The sequence below is a fragment of the Vulpes lagopus genome, chromosome 6, assembly GCF_018345385.1.
Source record: "Vulpes lagopus strain Blue_001 chromosome 6, ASM1834538v1, whole genome shotgun sequence".
NCBI lineage: Eukaryota > Metazoa > Chordata > Mammalia > Carnivora > Canidae > Vulpes > Vulpes lagopus.
In genome coordinates this window covers 93,373,735-93,393,307 of record NC_054829.1, presented here as the reverse complement: position 1 = coordinate 93,393,307, position 19,573 = coordinate 93,373,735, and the positions used below count along the sequence as shown (strand labels likewise).

General features: G+C 39.4%; 1 protein-coding gene across 1 annotated transcript in view; it reads right to left on the bottom strand.

Annotated features, from left to right (window-relative positions):
- The window catches only part of BMPR1B (bone morphogenetic protein receptor type 1B), a 397,985-nt gene extending 378,914 nt beyond the window's left edge, over nt 1–19,071 (bottom strand). Inside the window, exon 1 of the mRNA XM_041759650.1 lies at nt 19,016–19,071. The gene's annotated coding sequence lies outside the window, so the exon portion shown is untranslated. The remainder of the gene's footprint in view (nt 1–19,015) is intronic.
- Nucleotides 19,072–19,573: the final 502 nt, after the last annotated feature.

Here is a 19,573-nt window from a genome sequence, read left to right as displayed (position 1 = left end):
GAGTCACGCAGGTGACCCCTAACTTTTTCTGAGACTTGTGGAGATTTCAGAGATATAATTAAAATATTCATCAACATATCTAGAAGTATGAGTAAAATAAATATCCTGATGGTAAGATTATAAATTAGAATAGCTTCACTGGAAAGCAATTTGGTATTACATATAAAATAAAAGCATTCATAAATTCAAATATCTATTCATAAAGATGTGCATTGTAGCATTATTTATGATGAAAAATTAGAAGTAAATAAATGGATATTTTCTAGTCATTAAAATATTTGGGAGAATATTTAAAAACATGAGAAAATATCCATAGCATAATTGCAAGCAAAAATAAAGTTAAGATGGAATCTCAGTTTTTTTAAATCTAAAAACCTATGAGAAAGATCAAAGAAAATATATTAAGATGGTAAAAACTGAACTCCAAATAGTACAGGTTCCTTTTTGACCTCTTCCTATATTTTACAAAGTTTCTGTCAACCATGCATTCATATAATAATCAGTTCTTGCAGAACCAAGACATAGCAATATAGTAAATGAATGAATTCTGAACTTTGGGATATCACAAGCTTTGTTTCCTTCCATTTTAGTGAACATGGTTTGATAGAAAATTAAATTCTGATGTTCTTTCTTTAAATAATATTAAATGTTGTCTGAGTGAAATATGATTTCAAGATTTCTTTCCAGAACTGAGGGTAAAACATATATACAATTAGCTGAAATATGTGTCTGGTGAAGAATTTTCTCACTGAAGCAAAGAAAGAAAAAATGAAAATGAGGGCACTTCATACTCACTAGTTAAGTGAGCAAAATGATACCAAAATTCAGCTAGAACGAGCTCTCACTTCATAAAGAACAAAAGCAAGAGAGGGAGGGAGAGAGCACAAAGGTCCTATATCAAGAAAGCTATGTTAAATGCTTCTAATGCATCACCATAGAAATTTGCTTTTAACAAAAAACAAAGAGGACTCTTGTTTTATTGTTCTTCGATAAAATACTTCCAAACACTTTCCTGCTTTTCTTTAGTATAGATACTAAAAAGACTATGAATGTGATTTTTAAAATAACCTTAACATCTCAAAAAAATGTTTATAGAGGGAATAGTGAGAAGACAGAAACAAAAGTTTCAAAAAGGAAACATGCAGACTTTCAGAGAAAAAGGCTATTAATTTCTAACTGTAGTAATAATATTTGAAACAGATGTCTATCTACTTTCAAATCCAAACTGGATCATGGTTTACACAGTTTAATAAAACTTTAATTAAGGTTCTGGATCAGTGTAAACTGATCATGTCATGCAACTAAACACTTGCTTAATATTAACATCTCTTCAAGCTCCACTAATGCTAAACTTAACCAGACTTTTCATAATTCATCCAAGGGAAAATATCATTCAAATTAATAAAAACATAGAATTTATCCTCTTATTTCATTACGTAAACTTTTTTTTAGAAGCATTTGAAATAGAAATGGAAGAATCCCAAATTGAATAAAAAAGGAAGGAAATAACTTTGTTTCTAAGAGCTTTTTGTTTCTAACTAGACACTTGTATTTTAATATGAATATCTGTGACCTAAAAAATTTTGCATTTGGAAACACTCCTTAAGAAAGCTTTCTCTTAAATACTGATCAATTAACTTTGTAAATTTTCTTCATTCTATTTTGGTGGAAAAATCTCATATAAATAAAAATCTCATAAAGTAAGCTTGAGTGCCAATGCCACTTAAAAGGCCCCTAAAATATAGGAGAAGAATGAACACTTACTGAACAATTATTGTATGCCAGGTACAGCTCCAGGTACTTCATTTACTTCCCACAACGTCCTTATTTAGTAGGTGCCCCTACTATCCCCATTTTACAGAAGAGGACATTGAGTGAGAGAGCTAGGATACAAACCCAGAGATCTACCACCAAAATTCAGCATAGAACATCCACACTAGCTTCAATCAAAGTAGAGAATTTTTTTTTCCTATTTCATGTCCCAGAATGTATTTTTAAAACAAATACAACAAATGACATTGTTTTAATCCTAAGGTTTTCACATATTCCCAATGTGGTATTTTCCACAATCACAAAGAAATAAAGATTAGAGTCATAAAAAATAGAGAAATCAATTGACACTAACCATGAGACTTTGGGGTGTTATATTCCATATTATGAAATATGAGGGGAAAAGAGGAACAGAACACAGTTTTTGGCAGTCAGTACAGTAAAAATGGGGAGGATGCTCATCACATTAACAATTCAGGGAATTAGTTATTACCAACAGATACAGTGCAGGGTGCAAATGAACGGAAGAGGGTGCAAGCAGAGAGATGGGAAAAAATGAGTCCAGTTGAATGGGATTAATAGAATTATTTTCTAAAATTAACTATGAATTAGGTTTCAAAAGTAAAGGAAAGCACAAGAATAACATCAGTATGAGAAATTGAAAGATGAAGTGATCCATGTTGGGCATAAAGGTAATCAGATATTTTTCAATCCAACTTCTAAAAAAAATAAAAAAGAGTCCATATGGTCCATATAAAGGGGATTTGCCTTCCTCTGTTGCATATTCATTCTCATTTCTGATTCCAAAATTTTAGTATCAGGAACCCTAATTCATTTACTATGGAAAACAGCATTTTCAGCATTTCTTAAGAATTTCAGTTTTTTTCTTGCTTCCCTTCTCATAAGAACAAATACTTCATGTAAAACAATCAACTCTATAGTTTTCAGTGGAAGCTTCCTGCTTTATATTAACAAATGCTCCAGGATGAATTTTTAGGGTCTCTGATTATTTGTTCCCTCAAATTTATTTTACAACTGAGTAAGTGTAATACACTTGTTTGTATAGATTCTTACAATACATGCTGGCATAGTATAGGGAAAGGTTACACAGAAGCATGCTGGGATTAAAAATTTGCTATGGATAATCTAGAAAATATCACTGAAACCTTGACATATATAAAAATAATAAAGTTGACTGCTGATGAAAATATAGTTCTTAAAGGGAAAGTACTAACCAACTTGAAAATAGTATAATATCAAGTTGCCTGAATGTTCTAAAGGAATCTGAACATTAAATCAATCCTAAAACAGCATGAAAAAGAATATTTTGGGAATAGAATGGGCAGTAACTTCTCATAGAATCAGCATAAACTGTACATCTCAATGTAGCTCAGTTTCAACATTTACATTAAAAATCATTTTAAAAGACAATACTTAGGACAGGCAGTCACAGAAACAAAGATAACCAATAAAGCACAGGAATCATCTCATTGATTAGTGAAAAGTTGCAGTTCGAAAAACTTCTATTGCTAGCAGGCTCTGCATATTTTATCTCTAGTAAAACTAGCCCTTACAATCCAATACAGCCAAGCAGGAAACTGAATCCAACCTTTTTTTTTTTTTAAGATTTTATTTATTCATTCATGAGAGACACACAGAGCGAGAGAGAGAGGCAGAAACACAGGCAGAGGGAGAAGCAGGCTCCATTCAGAGAACCCGATGTGGGGGACTCGATCCCGGGACTCCAGGATCATGCCCTGGGCCAAAGGCAGGTGCTTAGCCGCTGAGCCACCCAGGCATCCCATAGAAAATACTTTTTTTTAAAAAAAGCAGTATAGTAGTGATTGCAGCAGTATTACAGCCTAGTTGTCAAAATTATTTGCAACTCCAAGGAAAGGATTTATAGAAGCATGTAAAATGGTGCACAGTATAAATATATGATTTTTAAATATCAACCAGTCTCTCATGGAAAGAACTATAAAATCTCAAAGGTGATAATGTTTGGAAGGGACTTAATTTGTGAACATTCTCTTTTTTCCCTGAAATTCCAAAAAACCCCTGAGAAGGAAAAAAAAAAAAAAAAAGACAAACATACAAGTTATGGTGCCTTATCTAAAGAGACTAATGCCATACTACAATTATTAACTATGATAAGATTTGCCCATTTGGGTTATAGAATCACAGCATTTCAGAGCCAGAAGACCTTCCAGAGCTTGACCGATCTTTTATTTAAGTGATCAGTCTAAGGTTCCAAAACTAATTATGGCCTTTCCTGCCTCCCAATCGTGTGCTCTTTTCAACAAACTACTTGCTTTCCTCCCCTGAAAGAGAGAACAGATGTAAAATGCTAAAATGAGAACAATAAATGCACTGAAACATATTAGTCTATCTCATCCATTACTGTGATGAGAAATTGAGAAACAAAAATTATTTGACCTGAGAAATGAGAACACAAAGAAGACTGGAATTATATGAGATTATGAAAGTTAAAGGAAAAAATAATCAACTAGTCCTTCCTTATTATATGGTTTCATAATAAAATTATAAAGGGTCATTCAATGATTTAAATGGCAGGTAAAATTAAAACAAATAAAAGGAAATACCCTTGACATGCATAACAAGCCTCCAGAAATACACAAGGTCACAGAACAGAGGTCGCGTCGTTAAACCCAGTAACATGATTTTAAAATAATCTAAGTCATTAGTGAAGCAAATATCTGATTATTTATGTTCAACATAAATATAATTTTCCATAATGGGAAAATTGTATTTTGGAATATAAGGAGTCACTAAGGAAGCTTTCTATTTGTTACAAATTATACTATAGCTTAGTATGGTTTTGTAATATTTAAACTCCTTTGAAAAATCAAATGGTGATCACTGGACTAGAAAAATGGGTTGATTTAAGACATATTTGGTATTTGTAATATTAAAATTTTTAAATTTACTGTTTTCCTTATAATGCCTAAATCGATTTTAGATTTTGCTCTCCTCATAGCACTTTGGCTTCACATAAAATACATGTTTAATCTGGTTATTTTGGACACTAAAGATGCCTCAGGGCAGCTCGGGTGGCTCAGTGGTTTAGCACCTGCCTTTGGCCCAGGGCGTGATACTGGAAACCCGGGAGGAATCCCACATTGGGCTCTCTGCACGGAGCCTGCTTCTCCCCTGCCTGTGTCTCTGCCTTTCTCTGTCTCTCATGAGTAGATAAATAAAATCTTTTAAAAAAAACCCAAAAAACAAAAAAACTGCCTCAGCTAAACTCCATGGCCATAGCCAAAATACCCCATTGGATTTTTGCTTGCAAAACATACTGTATTGTGCTTCAAACAAAGAAAGTTTTATAATTCTTTCTAGAAAAGATGTGCATGAAGATATAAAGCAAAGTGACTGGCTGAAAGATAACATCCACTTAGGCAGGTTGCAAACCAGTGTGGAGAACCACCAGCCTGGAGAACCACTGCAGGAATTTTATTTCACTCTACCACACGCTGACAAATCAAAATAGGGAAGAGAAAATACAGGTGGTATCTCTTTACAGATGATGATCTAGAGCCCATTTCAATATTTTAAGAAAGGATTTACACAAGTTTCGATATCAAACTCCCCTTGAAGGTTTTTATTGTGTTTTTAGTATATACCTTCTGGTCCCTCCCAACAACTGAACTTTTGCCAAACCCCACAGTCCAGTTTACTATTAGGTATACATTATGGTGCCTCCTTCAAAATAAGGTTTTAAATTTAACTACATCGTTTCAGATAAATTGATAATTTTTAAATGATTTTTCATCATTTGTACCTCTATATCCTTAGCAAATTATTTGAGGTATTGGATTTCCCAAATTCACTAAAATATGTCATTACATTTAACCCATGTTGAATACCCTCTATCCATTTCCTTTGCCCTCCCTCCCCACCCCCTCCCCCCCCCCCCACAGGAACATGTGGATCAAATCAATGTTACTAAAGAGGTAGTAACTTTGCTCTGAAAAAGTGTCAGTTCTCTCTGTATAGAAATGTTCCATATGGAAGGGAGGAAAGACATCATACCATTTAGGATTCGAAATGTTTTTCAATATTTTGTCTTTATCAATCTCTGAAGACATGATCAATAACCCAAGTCTCTATCTTGAAAACTCTTTAACAGTCAACCTTTCTCTATGCTCGCACAGCACCTTCCACATGTAATCACTGTCTCATACAGTGTTATGCATAGGTTTCTTCCTTCCCTCAGGAGTTTCACTCAGGCCACCAGAGCTGAGTGCCAGTCATTTTGTATTATCAGTAACTAATACAACGTCTGGTTCTAACAAGCCTTCAACATTGAAGCAAGGATTTAGAATCAGACAGTTGTAGGTGAGATACAGAGTAGTCTAGATTAAGTCCTACCACCTGCTGAACTTTTTACTGTGCCTTAAATTCCTTCACCTGCTAAATGGAGATGATAATCACTACTATCTCTGGAACAGAAGAAATAAACACAGTAACCTCTTTTTTTGCTTGCTTACATATAATTGCATTTCAACCACCCACATTAATACTAAGTTTCACCTCTTTTATCTTATCCACTGTCTTTCAAATTGTGAGGTTTACATATGCTAAAGCACTGAAGAATTTAGCAAACAAAGGGGGGTGGCACTAGCTTTGAATTTCTTCAGGACTAATCAAGTATCGGCAAATTAAAAGATGGGTGGAGCCTCAAGGGAAAAACCAGTGTATATAATCCATCTATTTTTTTAAAGCCCCTTGATGAGGTACTACCACAAAAGTTATTAAAAAGAAAAGTGTCACCAGAGGATTACATGAACTTCTGCTGGGGAAATGAAGACAGTGAAAAAAATAAAAAATTTAAAAAAAAAAATGGCACTGCTTTGGCAGGAAAACTATAAATAGGGAAGGTGCTGGACATGGTCTTATTTAACATCTTTATAAGTGATGTAGAAGAGGAAATGTAGATTAAATTTTCCAGGTCTGCAAAAGATCCTTTTTCCAGTACGTGAAATGCCAAGTCAATGGGATAACTCATAAGATGTCCAAAACTTTATGAGTTACTAGGGGAAAAACATCAAATAAGAGTCAAAGTGGAAAACTATAGGGGTATGCATGTAGAGAAGGAAGTAACAGATTGTACTTCTCAGAATAATGGGCCTTAGATATCATAGAAAGGAGCTTAAAAGTCACTACATTAATGTGTTCCCACATCCCAACAAACCTAACAATGGCACCAACATTTCTCAAGAACAAAAAACACAGTTTTCATCCTATTTAAAACCACAGTTCACCTTTACTTGAAATACTACATGCAGTTCCAGTCTAAAACAGCCTAGTGCTCCAAAAATATCTGTTGCTGCATGAAGAAATTACAACTCTAATTTCACCAAAAAAAGAAAAACCATATTCAGAAGCTAAGGAAAATCCAAGCAAATAAAAATCGATGATCAAGTTGACCACAGGAGAGTCCTGTTAAGAAAAACAAGAAAGATGAACATCCTGTCAGCCTAAAAAGGTGAAGTCCACAAGGAAACATTACAGATGTCAAGACTCATGGGCTCCATACAATGACGGGAAGTATCAACAAGGCCAAAAGAGAGCTAAAGAACTGCTGCTATACATCAAGAAGAATTCACAATCTGGTTTGGAAATAAAATATAAATCCAAGAAGTTGAACTAAAAAATTCTAATCCGTTTCAAAAAAAGAGCAGTTTATAGAGAAAAAGTAAGGTATTTGGAGAATAGAAGACTGACTCTTAAACCTAAAAGCACAGAACACCAACCCCAGCCTTCCCTAAACACATCCCCTAATGGCATTGCCTAAAGAAAAAATAAGACTGAATCACCTTGGCACTTAAGATTCTCATCAGCTTTTCATTGTGTCTTTCCCATATGCAATCTATTTGTGCTCTGCATTTATTTTTCGATAGTGTAGCATCTGTAATTTTAAACATCCTTTCCCCTTAGAGCAAGGCTTGATTCTCTTTTGACATGTACAGCATCAAGTTCATTCATATTGCATAAATATTTAATAATTCCATTTGTAATAAAGACACTATTCACAACTACAGTTATAAAATATTATTGTTAAATTGCATTACACCTTCCAGGTTTAAGAGAGATGAGCCGAAAAAGGAAGTTACAACCTCATGATAACTCAAGTTGCATACTAGAAGAGTTACAGGAAAAAGATTTAATATATAATAATAGCTTTCAAACCACAATTATAAATACATGAAATTTCAAATAAAATAGGAGCTACAAAGTACTCGGAGAAAATCTATAAAATGCAATTATTGAGTTTTGAATACCAGAGACTGTATAAAGGAATAAAAATTGCCTAGATCCAAGTAATATCTACAATATATTTTATATATGTCCATGCCATTTTAAAAATATTTTTAAAGATTTATTTATTTATTTGAAAGAGAGTGAGTGAGCACAAGTGGGGAGAGGGAAAAGCAGACTCCCCACTGAGCTGACTTGGGGGCTCTATCCCAGGACCCCAATATCACAACTTCAGCCAAAGTGAGATGCTTAACTGACTGAGCCACCCAGGCGCCTAGGCCATTTTTAGTTTTAGCTATAAGAATGCATTGCTTAATTGTTTAAAACAAGGACATTTCATAAAAATATTCAGTGGAATTATAGTTAAGTGATTTCATACAAAAGAAAAATTTATCTTGCTGTTATTATCAGTCTATGATATTATTAAAGTATTTTTTGAGATTATGTCTACAGAATATCAAATCATCATTTCAATTATGCTAACTTAGTCAAAACTCCAATCAATCAAAAGATATAAAGCTAGCAAGAACCTTAGAAATTCTCTACAAGTTCAGAATCCTAGAAATGACAATGTTTTAACCCCTCTGGTCCAGAAAAAGGATCCAAAAGAAATGATGTTTTCAAATCAAGTGCAAAAGTGACAGAAAAAATGAAGGGGAGAGAGAGAGACAAAAGCGTGGAGAGTAAAAAGAACACAAATGAGCATTCATGTATTCCCAAAACAGCTGCAATTCTAACATCCAGATTGTGGCAGAGAGAGCGAAGTTTTTTTAAAAGCTAAATATGTTTTGGATATCTTTAAACTGAAGTAACAAGAAATATGAATATCTTTAGACATGAAGTAACAAAAAATAAAGGCATTAAGTTATAGCTCTTGTACCAAAGCATATAAAATATGTTCCCATGCTATTGATCACGAGAATAGATTTTACAACTAAAAAACTTGAAAACTTGAATTTTTCTAAGCAGTTTTCAGTTTCTTCATAGCTTTCAAAAACAACAGTTTACAACGTAAGAGAATGTAGAAAATGTAGTGCACAAAATCTTTGATATGACTGAAATGCAGGTTTCAAGGCAATATAAGTATATTTTTAAAGATTTATTTATTCATGAGAGACACAGAGAAGAGAGGCAGAGACATAGAGGGAGAAGCAGGCTCCATACAGGAAGCCCGATGTGGGACTCAACCTCAGGACCCCAGCCAAAGGGAGACACTCGACCACTGAGCCACCCAGGCGACCCAAGATGACATATTTTTTTAAGAAATTTTGGATCATCCGCCATTTTCACAAACAACAGCACCTGCTTTTATTGATGAAGGGGCCAAAACTTAAATTCTACAAAATGTTTTTCAGAAGTTAATTTATATATGACTTATCTTAGCCTTAACATACTCTATAGGATACTAAAATGATAAAATTTAAATAAGTTTAAGTCATGGAATTAATAATTTCTTACACCATCTGTATTTAAAGAAGTATACATTATTCCATAAATATGCATAATTATGGGGTAGGAAATGCCTAATTTGCCTACAAAAATCACAAGGGTTTGATGACTGAAGCAAGGAGTGAATCAGGTCCACTGAGAATTACTAAGAAAAACATAATCAGACATAAATGCCACAGAATACAAAGATCATTTTCCAAATTGGTTCCAGAAACAGCTCCTAGGTAAATTTCCATGAAAAGCTAATTTAATTCAATTAAACAGTGTAGCATGGTTTTCCTCTTTAAAAAAAAGAGTTTAAATATTTTCATTTGCTAAAGATATTAAAGATAAGTGTTTTAGAGTGACTGATTTAATCTTGAGTGAGATGAGGATTCAAAATCGTTGAAAAGTTTTCTGAATGAAAAAGGACTTCTTAAGCAGATATATTTTAAGCACTACAGCATAAATCCATCACTTAGGATTAAAACTTAGAAAGAGGTGCTCAAGTCTTCACATACTATCATATAAATACAACATTATTTCCCACTCAAAATTATAAGATAAAACACTGAGGGACACCGCTTGTCCTCCGTATTAGTATATTATTAGAGCCCTACCTCCAACATGCAGTGAAGGAAACAGATTTATCATTTAAAAATTACATAGCTAAACCTATTTTGGATAACTCGGGTTTCCCTGGATAACATTTCCTAGTAATCTCAGGATTATATAACTTCACTCACAGTCACTCAGGATGAGTAAGTAATGCCTCCAGAGCAGCCTGGTCATGAATTCTTCTGCGTCCATCTGGCTGCTGGCTACAACACTGGAATGACTCATAAAAATGAAGCAACCTGAGGTCACCTACTCCAGGTCTTTTAAAAAGGCTTGCCAACTGCTTACCAGGTGGTTCCAATTTCCGAATGAGAGAGAAACTCATTCTAGATACACTATTTTATTTTCATATTGTCTCTGGCCACAGAATTTGGGGAGGAAGAAAGGAAGCTCTTTTGAAATGTAGATTACCACTCATCTGAAAGCCAGAAATCACTACACTTCTTGGATTAAGAATATTAAGTAAATAAAGTCTAGTGAAAACAAGAAAGGCAAGACAAAAAAAAATCTTATATTATGCTCCCAATTTTGTAAAAGAAAAAAAAGACCCGAAATAGTGGCCATTGATAACTGCTACTTCTGGGTAGTAGCAGAGTGGGTGATTTTTATTTTGTTACAGTTTCCTGTATTCCCCAAGTTCACATCCATGAATACACATTCTTTACTACTAGAAAAAAATAAGAGTAAGTAGCTTTCTAGAAAATATTGTACACCATAAACTTTGAGCTCAATAAGCCCCAGAGGGGCTGGCAAAAAGTCTTTCTCTGGATAAGAAAAATACTCATTTTACTTTTACTTTTTTTTTAAATTTTTATTTATTTATGATAGAGAGAGAGAGAGAGAGGCAGAGACACAGGCGGAGGGAGAAGCAGGCTCCATGCACCGGGAGCCCGACGTGGGATTCGATCCCGGGTCTCCAGGATCACACCCTGGGCCAAAGGCAGGCGCCAAACCACTGCGCCACCCAGGGATCCCCTCATTTTACTTTTAAAAAGAAAAAAAGGGAAGAGAAAAACCCCAAGAACTCAGTTCCTTCTCTAGAATAGGTGTGACACCTAGAGGGAAAAATTCTGACAACAAGATTGGTCCCTTTCTTTCAGAAGACAATAGACTGGTAAAATGTTTCATCAATTATTTATATCAATTTTTCCCCAAAGTATATTCTGAGGAATGCTAGTTCATACAGCTAATAAGCGACAGAGCCAAGATTCAAAACCAGTCAATCTCCAGAGTCCCCACAGTTAACCAGTTGGCTTTGCTGATGCCCATGGGATCCTTCTTGGGTTACACACCTGACATTCACTAACAAACCACTGTTAGGCCTAAAAACCTCTATAAAATAATCGTTAAACAAAAGAAGTTTAATTTTTTTCCTCTCTGTTGTCATTTAGTTTTATCAGATATAATTCAAAAGAGTTTTGATGAAATAAAAATCCACACGACTTAAGTCATTTCTATACTCTCAACTTCCAAGAGACTCATAATTTCCAAAGTTTATTTATATGGTAGCATTACTGGCCATGTTCATTTTCTTCATGCCTATCTAACTTTTTAAAAATCCTAATAAATATAAGAGTGATCATTAACGATCAGGTTATATACATTAAATGTTCTAGTTTTAAGATGAAAAGACTGGGACACCTGGGTGGCTCAGTGGTTGAGTGTCTGCCTTTGGCTCAGGTCATGATTCCTGGTCCTGGGATCGAGTCCCACATCGGGCTCCCCACAGGAAGCCTGCTTCTCCCTCTGCCTATGTCTCTGCCTGTCTCTTTGTGTCTCTCATGAATAAATAGATAACATCTTTAAACAAACAAAATGAATAGACTGATATAAAATGGTGTTGGTTAAGTGAAAAATGCAAATAACAATCTATATGACCTTACTTTCATTTAAAAATACAGGGGGATCCTTGAGTGGCTCAGCGGTTTGGCACCTGCCTTCAACCCAGGGAGTGATCCTAGAGTCCCAGGATCGAGTCCTGCATCAGGCTCCCTGCATGGAGCCTGCTTCTCCCTCTGCCTGTGTCTCTGCCTCTTTCTCTCTCTCTCTCTCTCTCTCTGTCTCTCTCTGTTTCTATCTCTCATGAATAAATAAAATCTTAAAAAAAAGAGATTTTAAAAATACATAAAGATACATAAGAAAATTCTTAAAGGGCATATATATGTATATTAAAATATTGCTTTTAGGTAATGGCATAAGGCAACTGTAGGCTTACCTGCAATTTCTACTCCTACCAAGATTTATTATTTGTGTCATTAGGAAAAGCTTTGAAAATTCCCACATAAAGAGCCTGGATAACAGATGCAGGTCAGCAAAAGCCACTTAGAAACACCCTTTTCAGGTGCTTGTGATCTCAAGCAAATGAGAATCTTTCCTATTACTCTCTCCCACTATGCCCTATTTATCCTAATCACCAACTTGACTTGTAAATATTGTTTAGTTTTTTATTTCCTGCCCCCCTCCAATCTTCATCCCAAATAAGGATAAACATCTGCCCTTGGGTAGCCACAATGCCTTGCACAGTGCCTGGCCCCAAATACTGACTCTGTAAATATACACTGCATTAATGAATGAATAAAAAAGTGAATTAAACAATCAAATTACATATATAGAAGGTATACAGAAGACAGTCAATTTAAGCGTTTAAACTAATAAATCTGTTGACAGAATTATTTATATAACATCTTAGGTTTTCTATGCCACCACTGCAAGAATAGAAGCATAAAAGTTGGGGTGAGAAGCAGAAGTCCAACAGTGGTAAGGATGGCCAAGGCTTTCAGAAGCTGAATCAACAGAAAATGAGACCTTAACTGTTAAAACTTCTGATAAGTTGAAGACGATTCATTTAGAAGCAAACAATTTAATAAGGTATAGACAGGAGTGTAAAAGAACCTCGAAGGGTAGTGCAGTAAATCAGAGTAGTAAAAGCAAAGGGGCTTTTCCAGAGATCACTGGAAGGACAGAACGATGGAAGAAAGCCTACCTAATGAGAAGCTGTGCCTTTCAGCGCAGGGCCACAGGCAGCCCAAGTTGATCTAACAGGGAAGAAGCCAAGAGAATTCATACCCTCTTCCCCACCCTCCCCTTAATCTCCGGCTGGGGCTCCCCAATGACCTAAGCCATCTGGAAACCAAAGCAGTTCACCCAGGTATTGTCTGGGAGAGCCTAAGGTAGAAGGGCTGTGAGTGGATCTGGAGGGGCAAACAGAACACTTGTGACATAGAAGGCAATGGGAATCATGCAGAAGGTTTTAACAAAATGAAGTTAGACAGGAAGAAAAGACGCCCAGATACAGAAGGGACTACTGACTAATTGAAAAGGAGTGAAACAGTGAAAAGAACTGCTAGATAGGTTAAAAGCAAGGTGATGCCAAGTTGTCTGCAACCCCACTTGAGTAGAACACTACATTCAGTAAAAGAGGAAGGATTTGGGGATAATTCCCCAGTATGTGCACTATTCTGGCTCAATGTTTATTGGACCACAGAATAGTAGCTTGTTCCCAGAAGAACTGAGAATTTACTATCTTTTATAGATGGTAGTAAAATATATTCGTTAGAGAAAACTCACTGATTTCTAACAAGATATTAATTTAGACAAAGGCACCATCATTACAGACTTCCTTGGAATCATTTTAGAGTCATAAATCAACAAATTAACTAGTGACAGATGTGTCTGTACTTGTTTAAGTCCATGTCTCTATAACTGCTATAAAAATGACTAAAATGTTTATCTCAAGACAGCCAGGCAAGAAAGGTTCTGAAGAGATAGACGGGATTGTATCTTTCTCCCTTTAGCCAATAAAGAAACAGAGCCTTCAATAAAAATCATTTCCAAACTTGCTACTATCTTCTAAACCTGAAGGCACATGTAGTCACATACTTGCTGCAAGACAAGAGAAATAAAGTCAGCTGAATCAAAACTATAGGTCCTCTGTGAGGCTGCATGCAACAGCATTCCACAAATATTTACGAAAGCCTGCTATATACTCGCTCTCTGCAAAGGACTGGGATACAAGGATGGGTGAGATCCACATCTAACAAGGCAGACTTCACAATGAAATTCTTAAAAAAAGCATGTCCTTTTCAAAGATGAAGGGTAGAGAAAAATGCCACCGAAACCTTAGTAGAGGAATTCTGACTTACTTCCTTTCTTTTGTAACCAGAAGGCAAATTGTATATAAATGAAGTGATGTTAGCTCAGAGCATCAAGCATCCCTGGGTAGTCCAAAGATCACCCTGAACCCTAAAGAACCTTGCCACGGCACTTCGGCACTTCTCAGGATACATTGCAGCTCCTGAGTGGAGAGGCTTGTAGCCCAGGAGGTATTTGGAGGAGGTAAGAAGGTGACATCGGAGAACTGAAGTACTGAGGTCTGTAATGTAAAAGTAAAAGCAACTACTGAGCCAGTGGATTGCTGCAATGTAGATTAATGCGGAGCAGGGCGGGTAATGATTCAACTCAGGGACTCTTATTAATAAGAACAATGTCTGATCAATTTCTCTGGGTTCCACCCTTAGCCAAACCACCAAACTATCAGCTAGATCCTTCTCATGGTCTCCCTCATCATCTTACTTCAGACATTTTTGCTCACACTACAGACATGCTAAGTCATATTTGTTGACTTCTCTGCATAAAATCTTCCAAGGTGGTTTAATAAGATGCTCTGAATAAAATGTATACTTCATTCCATGGGCCTGGCTATCTTTCTGACCTCATTCTTACCATTTCCTCTACTTGCCTGAATCCAATCATCAGCGTGTCCCCAACTTGCTGCTGCTTTAGAAGATAGCTGTGATGTTCCCTCTGCTAGGAAGAGCTCTCAGATTTTCACTGGGCCGGCTTTCTTGATATTCAGGGACATCCTCAGAGAGACCTCCTTCAACCATCCCATTTGAAGAGTAGCCCCAGCCACTTGCTGTCACGCTACCGTGTCGTATTTTCCTAATGTCAGTCTTCACTACTGGAAATGATCTTACTTATGTGCTTGTTCATAGTTGCTTTCACTCTCTAGAATGCAAATTCTAGGATAGCAATAACCTTGTGTCTCTTATGATACAGAGTCCCTAAGGTATATAATAATGCCAAGCAGAGAGTAGGCACTCAAACATTTAAGTATAATGAATGTAATTCATTCATCAGATCACTGGCAAGTAAAGTAGATGCTCTGAAAATCATGAAAACAGATTACTGCCTGATGTATGTTACATAATACCCTTTTTAAAAATCTTAATAGTACAGAGGAACTTAATACTCAGAAGTAACAAAATTTCCCTCTTGCCCACTCCCAAAACTTCATTTCTCCTCCAGACTTTGATAAGTTTTAGTTTTCTTCAATTTAATTATTAAGAGTGAAATGTCTTTTAAAGGCATTATTTCGGGCAGCCCCGGTGGCTTAGGGTTTAGCGCCGCCTTCCGCCCAGGGCGTGATACTGGAGACCCAGGATCGAGACCCACGTCAGGCTCCCTGCATGGAGCCTGCTTCTCCCTCTGCCTGTTTCTTTCTCTCTGTTCCTAATAAATAAATTAAAAACCTTTAAACATAAATAAATAAATGCATTATTTCTAGCCCTGTCCCCTCCTTCCTGTGAATTCTACGTGCCTCTATGCATTCCAACACTGCTACTTCAATTTCTGCCAATCACATCAAATTTAGCATATGAAAATCTGAAATTAGTTATCTCTCAGGCAAAATCAGCTTCTGCTTCTATCCTAATAACTTTCTCAACCATTCTCCAGATAGCTGGATTTAAAAGCTAGAAATTATCTTGATTATGAAGTTCAACAACTGCAAGGGAGATTGGAAAAGTGGTCTTGAAGACTTTTTTTAAACCATGTTATCCTTTTTTTCAAACAAAAGCTCACAGGGAAGTCTGATATGTAAAACAGATGAATATGCAGTTGTTCTGGGAGTTAAACCAGTGGTCTCTGAAGAAAAACTTCAAAAAGCGCCCCTAATCTGGTCCAAACTTCCTTTCTTCTTTCCCTCCACACCCCCCTCTCCTGCCCCACCCCACCCCCGCCATTCAACACATGTACAAAAATTTATAGAGGAGAAAATTTAATCCAGAGAATTTGAATCTTTTCAGGTAGAAATAAAAAGGCTGCCCAAGATGACACAGCCCCCGCCAAACAATGCTTAGTGTACATGCACTTAGAAATCAGTGCTCTAGAAGACAAACATGACCTCCATGACTATGTGTAACCAATGATTACCAGTTATTGCAAAATGGGAAGTTTCAGGCATGACTTTATGGGTCAGCGTGAGAAGAAATCTTCAGAGTTTAGATAGTAATTGTTAGCTCCTCGTAATAGATTTCTCCACTTCTAGTAAAAGAAGGCAAGCAGGAGTCCAGGGGAAAGGACTGTGGCCTCATTGTCTACTGCTGAACAAGGTTTTCAAATGGTCTAGGCCTCATCCTCTCCATCTTTAATATGGATGTGTGTGAGGAGATGCCCTCTAAGCCCCTTTCATCCCTCAGTCCGTGCTCTATTACACTACACTGTAGTATTTCCCTTGAGCTACGATACCTACAGAGAATCAGCAGCACAAGTTACAGACAAATCATCCCTCAAGAATTTTTTGACTATCTACCCTAGAGTACTGCACTGGGCAACTGAAATGGCAGAGAAAGAAAGAAATGGGACACTGTCTTACCTCAATGAAAAGACAGCCCAGTGGGGAAGGCCAAGCAAGCAACCAGACAGCGGAGAGGTAAACACAGAGAGAGGTGTGCACGGAAGCCGGAGAAGCAGAAACAAGGGGGCATATGAAAAGGAGGAAACGCGTTGCCAGGTTGGAGTGAGTGACGGTGAACTGTAGATTTGGATGATGAATCTGAGCTGAATACTGGAGGGTCCTATATATGCCAAAAGATATCACATTCTAAATTACCTTACACATTTAAATAATAAAATCAACATTTACTGTAATAAAAATATTTTATCAGGCCATCTCACACACTTTTCAAAGTTTATGAGGAAAAAATTAAGTCAATTTCCTCTTAATAAATATTATTTAATGACTGGAACATTCTGAGGGACATATATGAACACGTCATGAGTAGAGGCAGCACGTCACTCAGGGACAACTATCTAACAGAGAATTCAGACAACCCTGCCCAGGCTAAATACTGTGCAGCACCTGGCAGACAAGGTGGCAAAGCCCCTATAAATAGTGATGATTCACTAACGTGACATAAATCAGGATTTTAACTCACCAAAAGCTAACATTTTGATTTAAAATCCCAAATCAGTGCCATTAAAATTCATCAGGAGACCCTAGCACATGAGTAATGAGATCATATCAACTTCTATCTCGTGACCAAGAGGAAAAGGTGGTTTTCTAAATGGTATTTGAGATTGGACAAATAACACACTGTATCAAGTTTTGTAGCCCCAGGCCGTGTTTTGCTAAAAACAAAGGTACATTATGCATGACTAAAGAAAACAGTGAAAATCAGAGCAATTAATTTCCCAGCTATGTTTCCCATAAAAAAAAAAAAACCATCACTACTATGATTTGCTTACAGAACACAAACTTTTTTTGCATCACACAATGATCTAAGTGTGTAATAACTTGCATATTTCACTAAGATGTAATATCCTTCAAAACGTCCTTATAGTGAAAGTTTTCCAAAGAAATTATTGATCTCTGGAATGTCTCATGTTTTAAAATCACTGACAAATCCTTTCCTATTTTCTTTGCAGTTAAAAATAATTCTTCTTGATCACTGGGGTGTAAAGAGGCATAAGAGTACAAAGACCGAATATTTTCTTAAAAACAAATGTCCCGGTTGACAAAGGACATTTCTCATAATTTCCCCAAGACGACAATTAGGCGAGTTGTCCCTAGGATCCTAGAAATATACAGTAAGAAACACAGATATTAGTCGGCATCAGTTTAGAGCAGCAAGAACTTTCCATAAATGCTCTTCCAAATCATTTTCATATACTTTGCAGCTGACTCCTCTCATTATTGGGGGCTTTTGTGTTTGTTTGCACAATTCAGAAAGAAACATTTCTCAGGTGGTTCTGCCTCGCTGCAGATGCCCTAGGTACGTTCCCCTACGTGGGCGGCCCCTGGGCAGCTCTCTCCTGTGTGCTTGCACCGGCACCTCTAGGGCTGCTCAGTCACTGACCTCACCTTGGCGGGAAGGTGACTAAGAGCAGAGCAGTCCTAGGGACTCCGGGAAACCGCGGAGCTCCCGCTCCCGGAGAACAAACGAGGGACCCAGAGGCAGCGGGAGTGGCCCGGCTCCAAAGGGCAGGACGCCGCAGGGGGCAGCTCCCGCAGGGTCCCGTCCCGTCCCGGCCGAGACCCTCCGCCCGCGAGGGACAGACAGAAGGACGGGCCGACAGACGCGGCACGGGCCGGAGGACGCTCGCCGAGCGGGGGCGAGAGAGGGAGCCGCGGGGGGCCGCGCCGCCGGGAGCCTGCGAGGGAGAGTCCCCGAAAGGGCGGCGGGGGACCGCGGGGGACCAGCGGGGGCAGCGGCGGCGGCGCGGGGCCGAGTGCGAGCCCCCGGGCCGGCCCCGCGCGCTCTCCCCGCCGCCACGCGGAGTCCCCGGGGGCTGCCGAGGCAGGTGGCTGCGCCCGCGGGTCCCCCCCGCCGCCGCCCCCGCCCCCGCCCCCGCCGCATGCCCCGGGGCGCCGGTGCCCCCGCCGCGGCGCGCGTCCGCCCAAGCCCCGAGCACGTGTGCGCCCGCAGCCCCCGCCGCCCCCGCAGCCCCCGCAGCCCCCGCAGCCCCGCACGGGGTCTCGGCTCCGGCCGCGCGCGCCTCGCGCACAAAGCCCGGGACCCCGCTCCCCGCGCCCGCTCCCCGCGCCCCGCGCCCCGCAGCCGCCCCGGGGCTCCGCCGCCGCCCCGGCTCGGCTGCCTCCCGCTCGCCCAGCCCCGCGCGCCCGCCCGCGCCTTACCCGCCGCCGAGCTCCGGGCCCCGGGTCCCGAGCGCCGCCGTCCCCGCAGCTCCGCCGGGCGCCCCGCGCAGGCCCCGCGCCCGCCCCGCGCCCGCGCCCGCGCCCCCGCCGTCCACCTCCGGCAGCCGCGGCCGCTCCGCCGCCTGCCCCCGCCGCCGCCGCCGCCGCGGGACTTTTTTTTTTTTTCCCCTCGCTCCTCGGCTGCCTCTGGATGTTTTTTTTTTTTTTTTTTTTCACTTGCCCTCTCCAGCTCCCACTAGTGATTGGAGACTGAGAGCCAAGTGCTTAGCGGAGGGATTACGGTCCGCGGCGCACTTGGAGCCGCCCCAGCCGCGCGGCCCCGGGGAGCCGACCCGGGACCCGGGGCGACCCGCGCTTCACGCCTCCGCGGCCCCGCACCGCCCCGCGCGCCCCGCACCGCGCCCCGCACCGCGCCCCGCACCGCGCCCCGCACCGCGCCCCGCACCGCGCCCCGCACCGCGCCCCGCACCGCCCCGCACCGCGCCCCGCACCGCCCCGCACCGCCCCGACCGCACCGCGCGCCCCGCACCGCACCGC